At 47.6% G+C, this 12,409-nt stretch overlaps 1 protein-coding gene across 1 annotated transcript in view; it reads right to left on the bottom strand.

Moving 5' to 3' along the window:
• Nucleotides 1-12,409, bottom strand: part of LOC128877923 (fringe glycosyltransferase) — a 75,031-nt gene that overhangs the window by 17,135 nt on the left and 45,487 nt on the right. The window lies entirely within an intron of this gene.

Raw genomic sequence — 12,409 nt, 5'->3', positions numbered from 1 at the left:
TGTATCCAGGCAACCGAGCGTCGGATTGCAAAATGGGAAAGGACTTTTCGGTGGCTTTTTGCGCGAGGTATCGGCTCCGAGAAAAGGTCCCATATAAATTCGTCAAAATTTATCTCCGTTTTTGTTTGTATACTTAAATAGCAACGTATATAAAATTGTCGAATCTATAAGAATTAAATTTCTTCCAGCCTCGACCGCAACCGTTCGTCCTTTCGATAACAGGTGACGAAAAAGAAGGAAACGGAGGAGCGTCGAGTGTTGACGATCGCGGGAATTCCTCTTTTCGCGATATTTCCGGGGCAGGCGGTCCATTTGCTCGCGTTCTCTACCGAGAGGATTTTCTCTCGTCGCTCCCCGAATTTTCACGCTCCGAATGCAGCGCGTGTTCGACGACGAAAGGGTCGTCCAAAGTAACGAGAAAAAGGGTCAACGGAAAAAAGAGAATCGGGGAGCCGTGTTTCCGATCGGCCTCTTCCCAGTGACCTGGAAATGCGACGCAAGAAAACGAACGACTACCGATGGCTGCGACGAGACACCGTGCACTCCATTTCTACGCTCCATTTTCCGAACTTTTTCCTCAGCTTTTCGCGAGTAACTAGATCGTAAATCTCGTACGTTCGCGGTGAAATCGATTGCGTAAAATAAACGTTACGGAAGTTGTAGGGTAATTTGGTAATTGCAGCGTTCATAAAATTGAACAGGATCGATCAATGATTCCCGACTTCGGGTCCATGGATTTCTTGCGCTCTGTGCGGTCTAAGACACGCGGCGCCATTCGTTCCGCGTGCCCTACTTCCGAAACTCGCTCGGACAGCCTCCGAAGAAAACAATGCGGCCTTTTCCTGAACTGTTACACTCGGTACAGCGACCAAAGCTATCGCTGGAAGGTCGAGCGTAGAGAGCAGCGAGCCGCGAGTCGATTTCTGACCGATCGTCGTGCCCGCAGGCCATTAGAGCCGGACTCCCGGCCGAGTTGGACGCCGATCCATGCCACCGATACTATCTCGACGTTGGTCTACGACTCGAGAATCGTGCTGCTTTCTAGGCGTGGTACATGACGTGCAGCCGTGAGCTCAACTCCCCTGCACGTGCGTGGCCACAATGTGGACAACAAAACCGAAATCTTACGACATCGGAATCTCGCAATCTGCTCGAAACGCCCCTCGTCCGATCGCGGGGGAATTTACACCGGAGAATTACAAGTTGGTTACGACGGCGAAAGAAAATTCGTCGGCAGCGATCGCGGCTATTATCTCTTCTCTCGGATATCTCGACGTTTTCCAACCGAGGTACGTACTCTCGAGTCCTCGAGGAAATTGCCCACCGAAGATTCTCCGCAGCGAAAGAAGCTTTATTTACAAGCCAGACGATGTTATTAGCGTACGAGATGGGACTAAATCCTGATGGCCGCGGTTGCGGTTTTCCATCCTTGAAACGCTCCGGCGCGGACCCCGGTTTTTACGATTCGCGTTTACTCGCGAGTTTAACGCTGTTAAGTTGGCCACTTTTTCCTCGAGGAGGAAGGAGGAAGGCTCTGGTACGATCCACCCTAGGAATTTCGAGTCGGACGACCGAGGAAGAACTGGAAAGCTGATTTGTCAACATTATTCTAACTTTCCAACTACTTTCGGAAGACTTATCTACCTACGCTTTCTCATTTTTTTATTTTAGAGAGTTTACGCTAGCCTCGAGCTTTTCGAAAGCTTTCACGACGATTTCAAGCGGTTTCCAGACGAAACGATTCTAAACGCCGACGGTGCACCGCCGCTGGAGGCAAAAAGGCAACATGCTAATGCGGACGGTTATTACCGTTTCCTCGGCCTCTGGCGTCTTCGCAACGGGTGCGCTTAGCGTTCTTCTTTAACTGCCGCGGCGTCCAGCGATTACACGGATCGCTCTACTTTGGCGGCCGAGTTCTCACGTGCGATAAAACGCCTCTACGAACTGCTTAAACGCTGCCACGCTGAACCACGGGTACCCGTGGTAAACTCGCGGGGCACGGAGTCGTCGCGGCAAATGGCGTTTCCCGGCACGAAAACGGAATCCTCTTCGCGTTCGTTCCTATTCCAAGGTGAAAGCAGAAGTTGCAATCTCTAAATCTCTAGCTGTTCGAGAGTTTCCGGAGGCATCGAAACAGACTCGAGTTCCCGAGTGTCCCGCAAACGTTTTTCCCCCCGAAAGCGTTTCGGAATCGCTGAGGAGAGCAGCTAATTGGGCCGAACGGGGGCCCGGGACCACTAAAATCCCGGCTATCTTCTCCCGACGATAAGGAGCCAAAGCGGCCGCCGGCGAGCAGCAATCAAGGAACCGAATTTATCTTTGGATCGCTGCCAATCGTCGCTAGGTAATTGGATGTAGGATCGTACGATCGTCTCCACTCCCTGTTCCCACCCCACTGGACGCGCACTCAACCCTTCGACGGAAGGGTTCGGAATGTAATTAGTCAGAGGAGCGATATTCGCGAAGAATCTTCAGGGTCGACGGTTAGCGGTCGTTGGCTCAGCAATTTCTCGCGATCGAGACGATCGCTGTCAGGTAAACGGGACGAGCTGTAATTAAAATCGGTGACTGATTGCTCGGGCTCGAGCGTAATTCTCCGGGCAGGTGTTTTCTCAATGAAAGACACCTTTTACTTTCGTCCGACGAATCTCCTTTATTTTGGTGTCGTTGCACTCGAGCCACGAAAAACACGCTTTCAAGACACAGAAATTGAGAGGCCGCTAATCATCGTGAATCGTATCGATGTAGTTCGTGTATTCGTCTAACGTCATCACGAATTACACGTGAATTGTATTTGTATAATTCGCGTACACGTTCAGCATAATTCTTGAACTACAATTAGTGTAATAAGTTAATTTAATATGAATTTAAATAAATTTAATTTAATGGTACCTTAATTTAAATAAATGGTACCTGTACGAATACTCATTACTAGACTGCGGATCTTTATGCAAAGTAAAATATTCGCGAACTTGCCTATAAAAATTCAACCTAAATAGGAATTTATTTTATTCTGCAAATATTATAACGCGAACTTTACTTTCAATCTTTTTTATATTCTTGCGTATCGTTTGCATTTTGTAGTTTCTTGCACATTTAAATTTTCTATAAATGCATAAAGATCCGCGGTCTACTTGTTACACCGACTGTATATATATGTATAATTCATGCACGCATCCAGCGTCATTCGCGAACGAACGTGAACTATATTAAAATAGAATTTCATGCGGACAAAAGGTAAAATAAATATACGATCGACCCATTTCACCCTCTGAAGTCGCCCTTAGGATCCAAAGACGCTCGTCACCGTCCATCAGGGCCAAAAGCGAAGGAGTCATTCGGGTGGATTGTGTCCCGAGGGTTTCGCCCTGTAGCCGTACACGCGCGGTCGTTACGACGTTAATTAGTCAGCGGAGCCGTCCCATTCCGGAAACCGGTAATCGAAAGTGCAGAGAGGAGAGGGTTCCCTGTCGATCGGGAACGACTGGGTCCCCGAGACGGTCGAGGTCGTAAAACGAGGCCCCCGATGACACGGCGAGTAATATCTGATGGGAGAGCGGGTGGCTATCGCTCGATATATTAGGACTAATGAACAGATTAGACGCCCAGATACCGCTCGACGTGTACGCGAGACGTCCTCGCGTTGGAAAGCTCGCAACGAAACGTCCAGGTGTAGAAATTAATTCTTCGACTCTCGGTCATTTATTATATATAATTATAACGCATAAACTTTTTATAGGTAATCCCGCGATTCATCTGCGTTAACTTCGTTTTGATTGTTTGTTAATATTTGTATATATTTGTTTACTTGTCAACTGTCGACTATCTTTGTTTACTATTTACTTTATTGTGTCAATTTTATACTGGGTTATGCCCGTATATTGAAATAAATAAATAAATTAATTAATTAAATAACGCAATATTCGATCATTGATTACACGGTAAAGCACCGACCTTCGACACGGAATTACTTTCTACGCCTAATAAACAGAGAATTCGTTTCACCTAAACGCTCAGACTGCTGAGCCTCTTCGAGAATCGATTGAATCGATCGATCAACGCCGGTGTCTGTACCCCGCCGCGCCACCCGCGACTTCCGTCGGAATTTCTCCTGTTCGCGATCTATAGCGACGCTAAAACGCGTTGTTATCGCCAGGGATATTTAATGAACGATAATTGCGTACAAGCCCCGCGGTCGATTTGCATGTCCACGTGCTCGGGCACGAACGTACGCGCGATCGACGATATCCAACGCGGTAAATAATAAAAGAGAATCGCGAGAACGAGCGGCATTAAAGGTGGCCTGGGCACGCCGCAATTCCGCGCTGGGCACCGGATGCGCCGCTGCAAAACGAAGATCACGCCGTGAGATATAAAGCTGCGGGTATAATAATATCGAAGTAATGGAGGTAGCGTACGTGGCATAGGAGCCGCTGATCCCTCTCTCTTTTCCACCTGGCTGGAGGAACGGGATACACGTCCTCCCGGGTTGGCTCATGGAGGCCGTCATGGGTCACGAGCGCGTCTTCCAACGCGTTGCTTCGAGCTGCTCGAGCGGTTCACCTGTCCTCTTTCGACGACGCCCGTTTCATTAGGCTCGCCGATACACCGAGCTATTGGGGTTAACGCTGAACATACCAATACGGAGTCGAACGACTTGGAAATTACCTTCGGAATCATAGGTGCATTCGTTGTTATTTATTCCTCTTTATTTTTCACTTGGCTCGTGCCTCGCCGAGAACAATTCTTTGCGTACCTTACGAAGCCAAGGGTTGTTTAATCCCCTACGAAATTTACGTATTTCTCCGCGGGTCCCCAAATGAAATCCTAGTTCTGGATTAACAGTGTATTTCACAAGAGCTCCTATTCGCAATGTCCATGATGATAAGAATAGGTTTATGTAAAGTGTCGATACGTTAAGCGTCAACTCCGAGGAAACGAGGCTTCCCGACTGTCGAATTATGCCGATCGACCGATCGGGCTGGCCAGTTGCGTGGAATATTGACACGAGTGCGGGTAACGGCACCGAGGATGAGGCGTCTACGTGCTCGAAACCGTGTAAACTCGATAAGCCCGCGGAACTGGGAGTCTAGATGTCCCTAGGCGAAAAGAATCGCGAAAGTTGTCTCGAAACAAAAGAGACCCTTAAAAGTATACGATTCGAGCAGCGTAAAGGTTTATTTACACGTGCGCGAACGCGTCAATTCAAAAGCAACAAAAAAATATTTAAAATCACTGACACTGATGGAATATTACGGAACTGAACGGATACGGAACCGACACGTTACGGATATGTGTAAACAGACCTTAAATGGAACGAGTGCCCAAGTCCAATTCACCCTAAAACTCTACCACCGAAGATACTACAAGTTGTCCATCCCAGAAGAGTACACGCGCGTCTTATCAGCGACTCGATACCGCGGAAAGAGCAGCAGTCCGTCGATCCAGTTAGCGTCCCTCCCATTGTATCCAGGCTCGTAATTCTCCAGCGGGAACAGCGGCGCGTGAATCTCAATTTTCTCAAGCCACGTGTACCGTACATTCGTTACGGGTCATGCGTGCAGTCCCATCGCATTCGAACCGAACACAATGCGGTCCCTAATTACAGGAGGGGTTCGTTAGAGTCTCCGGGAAACTGGCCTGGTCGTGTGAAATACGACGCGGTACTTGCACGGGGCTGCCTGTAATCGTCGAATCGTAGTTCCGGTTTGTTGGCCACGTAATCACTTGGTTTCGAAAACGGACCGTCGAACGTGATGTTTGAACGTGATGTTTGAACGTGATGTTTGAATGTGACGTTCGAATGTTCAAATGTTCCGATTGGAAAAATTGGAGTAGAACGTCGAGTGCGCGAAATTCGAATTTGAGGGACCTTTGAATCGACGAACGACAAAATTGGACACGGAGATTCGTATCGATGTGTATAATCATTCGCGATCAAATTTATATATATATTCGTGCTTCTATGATACATCGTGCAAAAGTGTAAAGAAGCAATTTTTCGGAGCCAATCGTTCCATTGTTTGTTACCCGAATAAACTGCTGCCCACGTTTGGACTATCCAGCGCAACAAAGAACCCGACAGAGAGAGAGGGAGCCTGTCGGAAACTGGGAAAAGAAGCCCGTAAATTACCCCGTTTCTTGCGTTTCCCTCTTGCGATTTATTTTTCCGGACAATTACGTGGGTTTTCCCCGCCACCGCGATTCAATAGGTAATTCGCGTAACGAGCACCCCTCTCCACCACCTACTTCATCCCCCTGAGAACGAAATGTCCGCGTAGCGCACGTATCAATCATTCGAAACGATTTAGGCGGCGATTTAAACGCGTTCCCGCGGTACACAATATTCCACGTTAAATTACTTCCATTAAGCGCGCCGGCGCCTCTCTCTTTTCCAACGGAGAACCTCTCCCGTGGTCGCCTCTTGACGCGCGGCAATTAATTTCTTCCCCTCGCGGATCTTCCTTTCTCCCCGTCAATCACGGCTCTATCTCCGAGCTGCTCGATTCCGAGGCGTGGTAGGTTTTTCACCGCAACCTTGACCGTCGTCGCGTTCACGCTTTTCCATTTGGTGCACAGTGGGGGCCATTGCACCCGTGGAAATTGCTTCGAAACGCTTCACGATCGACATTTCGTGGCCCGAGGGATTTTCAAAAACTATAGGCAGTATTTTTTGAAATTCGAAGCACTCGTCGATAGTCGCACGCTTTTGCCGATTGTTACTAAATAAAGTATTACAGTCTATGGTATCGTAGTATCCACGATTCCTGTACAAAAGAAGATGAAGTTGAATGAGAACGCGAATCGCGGGGTGTGTTAATGATCGCGTAGATAAAGTAATGCCCTTGGATTCCAAACCTTTAGACTCCGAGTTTTCAGATTTCAAGCCTTTAAACTCCAAACGTTTAGAATCGAAACTTTTAGACTCCAAATCTTTAGATTCCAAACTTTTAGACTTCGAGTCTTGAAAATTTCAAGCCTTTGAACTCCAAACTTTCAGACTCCAAATCTTTAGACTCCAAACTTTTAGACTTCGAGTCTTGAAAATTTCAAGCCTTTAAACTCCAAACTTTTAGACTCTAAACTTTATACTCCAAATCTTTACATTCCAAACTTTTAGACTTCGAATCTTCAGATTTGGAGCCTTTGAACTCCAAACTTTTACGCTCTAAACTTTTAGAATCCAAGCCTTTAAACTCCAAACTTTTACACTCTAAACTTTTAGAATCCAAGCCTCTAGATTCCAAACTTTTAGCCTTCGAGTCTTCGGACTCAGTTAGGTAAACATCAGTTTACCCCGGTTCCCAAAAGAAATTTCACGATAAAACCATCGGATTCGAGATCCACCGTCCTGAAAAATCTCCATCCAGGATTTTTCACGCGAACCTTTGGGATTCGCGAGGCTCTGTAACACGGTGCTAGGAGTCTATGGGTTGGGTCGTCGAGTGGATGGAGGCCATCGAGAGGGCAACGACGCGCGAAGAGAGGAAACGAGCAGGACGGGAGCTCGCGAACGCATTAGATATACACGGCCGATTCGGGTGGGCCCAGATACTATCACCGGTGGCTGTACAAGGAAAGGGAATGACTTCGATCTCTCCGGCTGCTTCTTTTCTTTCCCCCCTGCGGGCCGCATTTGAATAACACAACGCGGGTCGCAGTCACGAGAGGCCACGAGACTCGCGCGGAATTCCGGGGTCAGATGAACTCCGCCGGACAAAACGACCACTGGTGTTCCGACTGATTCCCCGCTGTTGTTTCCCGATGTTCCTCCAGCCGTGTTCCCCGGGGAGATTCGAATCTCAAGGTCGACCTGCCCCCGTTCCAACCGGAAACGAAAGAGAAATTTTTTCTCCTTCGCGTTCCAGATGCACCATTTTTCTTTAGAAATAATAATACGTAATATACTATGTAACAGGTGTAGAAATTAATTACGCGTCTTTACATTCGATCAGCTATGACTGTGCTTTAAATAGAAGCATTCGGTCGATATTTCGTATGTGAAATTGAAATTCGTTATAAAACAAGTTTCCTCCAAATAGGCACGGAATTAATAACCGCGCCCAATAATATACATAATAAACATCAAGGATCTGTTCATACATGTTCCTAAACAGCCACCGTAAGCTCGACGCCGGGAGGACGTTAAGAGTAAGAACTCCCCCGAAGGATTCCCGGGGTCTGGATCAGCGACGACTGGTCAATTATAATTGCAACAAAATTTCCCGGTCCCGTCCAGGCCACTCGACCGGACGCGCATCATAAATAACGTTGATTTTCCAGGAGAGTAAACAGAGAGATGTAATCGGCGCGATAGTTTCACGGCGGCGTGCACTCTGAAAACGATTCCCACGTTCGTAACGCAGTTCTGCGCCTAGGCCGTGATTTCCGGAAGATTTCGAGCGAGCCGAACCAACCGTGTCTTTCCCGTGCGTCGATTAATTAGGGGGACCCCCGTAATCGACTACCGGGGACCGTTCGCGATTCCTCGTCTTCCGAGGTAAGCCACTCGACTCCCGTTTCTCGCCGAGAGTTCGTACCTTCTCGAGTTCCGGCGCATCGAACCTAGTCCAGTTACCGGGGGACTCGTACGAGTCCCGTAACGGTTAGAAACCCTGAAATCGTTTAGCTAATATCTCTCCGACCCAAGTGGCACATACTTTCCAGTAAACGCACAAAGAGACGCTATGTTAAATTTCATCTGGATTGGAGGAAAATCGTAGGAGTTAAAACAGGGAGATCGCGCAGAAGTTTCGTGTTTCGTTTCAATGGTTGCATTATTCCAGGCTCGCGTCACGCTCGCGCGACGCATCTCGAATTTAATTAGCCTGACGCAATTAGCCGGCGGGATAATTGCGAGACTGGGTCGCAGTGCAAGAGACAACGGACGCATTCCGCGTAAATTTCCAAGCGGTTCTCCCTTCTTCTCGGAGACGTCAGGAGGCTTGTACTTTCGGGACGTGAGATCGAGATTCAAAATCTGTCCGCCTGTGATTTCCCTGCGATCCAGGTGAAATTTTTTTTTTTTTTTTTTTTTGGTTGCTCTATACGTTCCCGCGAAAAGAGTAACACGATTGATTCCTGGAAATATTAGTCGTTTCGATAACTACGATATTTTGAAACTCCGAAAACCGAATAGGCTAAAATCCATTCGCTGGTTTTCGTTGAAAAGAAAAGTACCGAGCATTTCTCGACGAAACTTGGTAGAAATCGAATCGAAATAATCTGGTTTCAATGACTCGTTCGGTATCGGCCCAACAAAAATTCCAAACGATCATCTCGTCGAGACTGAAGAAGACGTCTCGGCCGAAAATAATTTCATTGACAACGGCGGCGCGTACAACCGCTTTCCAGCTTGTAATTATCGTTACTCGAAAGTACGTACGACGCCCGGAGAGGTTTATGGACGGTCCGAGGGTATTTCCACGCTCATTAAGGACCGCCTTAATTTCGTTAGCCGCGGGACGGTAGGCGAGGCGAAATTATCTTCGGACAGCCGCGCGTATCTGGAGGCAATGCGGCTCTAATTAAATCCGTCGCGGCCTGTAAGAGGTGATGGCGTGGGACAGGGACGCCGGCCGAGAACCGACGATGGAACAAGAGAGAGAAAAGCTTCATTATATTCCCGTAACGCGTGTCTCGCGAGATGAAGACGCGACCGCGCGGCTTAAGCCTGCCACCTCGCCGCTCCTACGAATCGCGAGCGAAGCTGAAAGGTGGCGGAACCGCGCCAACGAAGGCCGCCGAGCAAAATTTAATTCGAATAACGGACGACGAAATCAACGCGCAGGGATTTCCTTAGCGAGAACTCGGAAGATCCTATAGCCTCCGACTGATAAAATACTCGCACATTTTTCAACCGGATTACCAGAAATGCTGTAAAATTTCAACGAGCCAAAGAATGACACGCTTAGATGCGGGAGAACTCGTGTGCCAACGTATCAATCGACGCGGTAAAGATAGCGATCAGCCACGCATACACCTTCAACGGTCTGCTGAAAATGTTGCCGATGCTGTTTGGCGTTCGATAAAACTCGCCTGGAAGTTAACGAGGTCCGATAAGGAGGCGGATCGAGGGATTCGTTGTCGCTGGCGAGATTTCGAGCGGTAGCCGTTCGGAGAGCCGAACCAAGTGGCTAATTAATAGTTCTGGGAATGGTCGAGAGGTGAGGAGAAAGGATTGCAGGATTGAGAATGGCAGGAAGGAGAGAAACGGAGAGAAGGGCCACGGAATGCTGGACATGTGGCGCGCATCCGCGTGCCGTCAGCTTGCGAACAGGGCGCGATTTTCTGGCGAACGCGGGAATAGGTGACAGCCCAGGGCCGTATCCGCGAAAACGCGTTGCTTTCGCTGCGATTCTATCGTATTTGTTGAAAATTAATTAGGGAAAGGACGTCGGCTATGACTGATTCGAAAACAAAACACGATTTTAGAGTGCCATTTGCTAGCAGAATTTTTGTTGCCCGCCAATTTCTTCGACTTCAACGACGAGTTCAATGTTTCTTATTTTCCTGTACGGCCAGGATTTACGACGAATTTCCATGATTTTAAGATTTATGCCTCCCGAGCAGCCGCGAGCGCGAATAATAATTCTTCCCTGTTGACTCGCGTTCGTTTACGATTTACGTCCACTTGGTAACCGTGTTGTGCACCAACGTTATCGGGGATTTTTCCGAGCGGCCGTACGCAGAGCCGTGCCTTATTTATTTCAGTTATTAACACGCTTCGTCGTTTCGATTCCGCCTCGAGGCAATCATTTTTCGCGGCATGCACGAGGAATTCGAGTCGTTCGTCGTTCGGATGCTTCTCGATCCCTAGTCGTGATCTATCTTACACGGAGAGGGGAAAGGCAGGCCATTTAGTCTGGACCTTGCACTTTGGAACGCCCGTATTTACGGAAAACGACGCTTAACCCTTTCAAGGCAACTGACTATACTACTGCTCGCCACAAATTTAAAATTAATTTTTAAACGCCTATTGGTCACAAAGATGCCTCGCATAGGTTACCTCTCATTTGCTTTCCACGATTTCATTTACACGCATATTTTTAAATAATTTGTCTAAAGGTAAATGTGTTAAGTAAAACATTTTCAATTCTGTCTTCAAAGGGTTAAAGAGGGAGGACGCTGTGTCTTCAATGATTGTTTGTAAGGAGGCTGTACGATGGAATTTCGTTGGAGAACCAAAAACATTTGATACGTGTTTGCTTGGTTTGAATCAAATTCGCATCGACTCCGTAAAGAAAGTATTATTTACATAACCGAGCCTAACCAAGTATTCCAACCAACCCTGCCACGTATCACGCAAGAAAAAAGCTTCCAAATGGCCCGAGACCGCTCCGACATGGAGAGAAGCCCCGGCCAAGCCTCGAGCTTTGTCTGCTCGGCTTTTTGCCGCACTGGTAATAGGAAAACCGCAGAATCGAACGAGCAGACTTCCCTTCGGGAATTGCTGCAACGGTTGCTTTCCTCGCTGACTGACCTTCTAATGCAAGATCAAGGCCGACGTGGCTGAGAGTGCCAGTCGAAACGCACCTCGAGGAGTAACGCTGACTTAATGTACCATCAAATTCTTGATTGGATACCTACAGGACCCATTGTGGCATTTTCTAAAGATATTGTTGATAAAATAACATGTATCTGTAACATGTAACATCAGCCAATACCTATAACGTAATAACGTTATTACTTGACTGCCCGATGCTTCAATCTAAACGACAAGATTTCAAACTTCCGACAGATCTCGGTGACTGTCTAACAGTCTTAGAAATATCTCTGCGACTCTTTCGTTCTTAAAAAGCGTAGATTTATATAACAAAGTTCAACTATTGTACATGTCCGATTAATTTGTAATTCATTTGTAACCATGTGTTATACCGTGCTCGCTAATAGACCTTGCTGTTCATGCGACCATTATAAATAAATAATTTTAAAAAAAAAAACTACCCATAACGTCATCCACCGTCAAAGAGGTCACGCATACAATTTCTTTGGTTTCGCCGAGCGATCGCAGGGTGGTTGGCACGTCCCTATTTTAAAATGGCGTCGAGTAACGAAAATTGCGCGGCCGTCCTAAAATCACCAGGTTCCTTCAATTAAGGCGGCTGGTAGCGGGATAATTATCGGCCGGGAGGATTCGACGGATGGCTTTAATGAAACGTCTCGTATTTCACGGGGAGAGTGCGGCGTTGCGTACCTGGTCTCTCTTGGCATCGAGTGGCTCTCTTCTTGCTCCCTCGTCCGCGGAATGATTAATACGGCCACTGGAGGGCCGCAGGTTTACTGCTTACCCGCTGGGGCCACCTACGGCTCCCTTTTTTCTCCCCTTCCATCTCGACAGCCCGTTTCATCTTCTCTTTCGACGAACGACCGTATTCTGCCGCGGGTTTCCCGTTTACGAACCATCCCC

The sequence above is a fragment of the Hylaeus volcanicus genome, chromosome 6 (genome assembly GCF_026283585.1).
Source record: "Hylaeus volcanicus isolate JK05 chromosome 6, UHH_iyHylVolc1.0_haploid, whole genome shotgun sequence".
Classification (NCBI taxonomy): domain Eukaryota; kingdom Metazoa; phylum Arthropoda; class Insecta; order Hymenoptera; family Colletidae; genus Hylaeus; species Hylaeus volcanicus.
The sequence above is the reverse complement of the archived record's forward strand: the minus strand, read 5'-3'. Positions and strand labels throughout refer to the sequence as shown.